This window comes from Cebus imitator, unplaced genomic scaffold (genome assembly GCF_001604975.1).
Source record: "Cebus imitator isolate Cc_AM_T3 unplaced genomic scaffold, Cebus_imitator-1.0 Scaffold72, whole genome shotgun sequence".
Classification (NCBI taxonomy): Eukaryota; Metazoa; Chordata; class Mammalia; order Primates; family Cebidae; genus Cebus; species Cebus imitator.
In genome coordinates, this window is record NW_016107387.1 from 2,555,605 (window position 1) to 2,557,458 (window position 1,854).

At 38.7% G+C, this 1,854-nt stretch overlaps 1 protein-coding gene across 6 annotated transcripts in view; it reads right to left on the reverse strand.

Moving 5' to 3' along the window:
- Positions 1–1,854, reverse strand: part of DNAH9 (dynein axonemal heavy chain 9) — a 367,598-nt gene that overhangs the window by 233,438 nt on the left and 132,306 nt on the right. The gene's annotated exons all lie outside the window — the stretch shown is intronic.

Here is a 1,854-nt window from a genome sequence, read left to right on the forward strand (position 1 = left end):
TTTTGCCATTACTTTCAAGAAACGGAGAGTTCCCCTATTCTTTATCCTCAGAATGTGTGTCTCTTCTAAGCTTAGACACCCATGGCTTATCCTGTACTTGTTTGAATACAAATGTAAATTTCTCATGATGAGGTCTAAAGTATGTATTAAGTTGCTGCAAAAGCGATTGCAGCTTTTGCCATTACTTTCAATGGCAAAAACCCCAATTACAGTTGTACCAAGCTAATACTTATTAACCCTACTTTGACACAGAATGGCGTATACAATAATACAGAAAGCGATTTATAGAAGGCTTTGTTGTGATTTTTTTTTCCTCTGGCACTAAAAACATTTGATTTTAAAATTACACTTTATTAATTTGTTAGATATGTAATAGGAGCCTAAGGTTGTTACCTATCTTCAATTGCATTTTCCCTACACTGATACAAAATTTTCAAAAACATTTCATTCAAGCACATTTTTTTTCTTGAAGTATTTTACATTCTATTCAAATTCAAAGGAGCAACCAAATACTTAAATTCTCAAAATTATTTTGCAACCTGAACATAAGGGTAAATATACATTTGTACAACAGAACAGAAAAATACTGGTGTAAAAGAAAAATTATACAATGACACAAGGAAACATTAGTTAATGAAGTAGTATACTAAAGTAACTAGGATACTATATAGAGTCTGATCCCAATTTTGAAAAAGAAATACTCTACTGATATAGTATTGAAAAGAAAAATGCCAAATGGTTACACTGATGGTCCCTGGATGACAGGACTGGGGGCAGGGAGGAGCAGAGGCTCTGGGTTCAAACTCTGCATTCTGCCACTTACTAGCTGGTTCACTAGCTAATCCCAGTAACTAGGGTTACTACCCTGAGGAGTTTGCTGAACGCATCTGTTTTCTCACTGGATACTGGAGAAACTAGTACTATCCACCTCGTAGGGTCTTTGAAATAATTAAATGTAAAAGTAGATGTCTGTACTTACTATTTTGAAAAAATGTTTATTTCCAGATTTCTGTTTAGGGATATATGTTATGGACTAAATCTTGTGTGCCCCCAAAATGCAATGTGATGCTATTTGGAGATGGGGCCTTTGGGAGGTCATTAGGTCATGAGGGTGGAGCACTCATGAATGGGATTAATGCCCTTTTAAGAAAAAGCCAGAGCGAGGATACAGCAAGAAGGTGGCCGCCTGCAACCTGGAAGAGCACCCTCACCAGAGCCTGACCATGCTGGCACTGTGCTCTTGAACTTTCAGTCTCTAGAACTGTGAGAAATGTCTGCTGTTCAGGCCACCTAGACTGTGGTGTTTTTATTATAGCAGCCTGAACTGGCAAAGACAATTCCATTATGCAAAAAATTTCAGCAAAAATAAAAAAGGTAAAGAATTCTTATCTGGGTGATAATCTACTTCTATAATCATTTGTAACACAAGGCTCATTTAATAAATACTTTGTAGAAACAAACTGTCAACAATGCAGTATTCTGTAGCACCCGTTTAGACATCTTGTTGGCATTCCAACAGCTCTTGGTTAACACAGGGACCCAGCTGAAGAAGCAGCAGCCCACATCACTCCAGCAACAGAATTTGCTACGACTGAGAGAGTGAAGTACTCAGGGAGCTGCCCAGTGACCTCCTACACCTCGAGAAATCCCATAAAGTGTTGACAGCCTCCCCGGATAGACAGTACTATATTTCTCAGTCCAAAAATGAGACAAAACAGCTCTATCACAGTTCCCCACAGTCTTTTTCTCTTAGCTAAAAGTTCAGTAAGCAGGCTGAACACACTGGCTCACACCTGTAATCCCAGCAATCTGAGGTCGGAGGTTTGAGACCAGCCTGACCAATATGGAGAAACC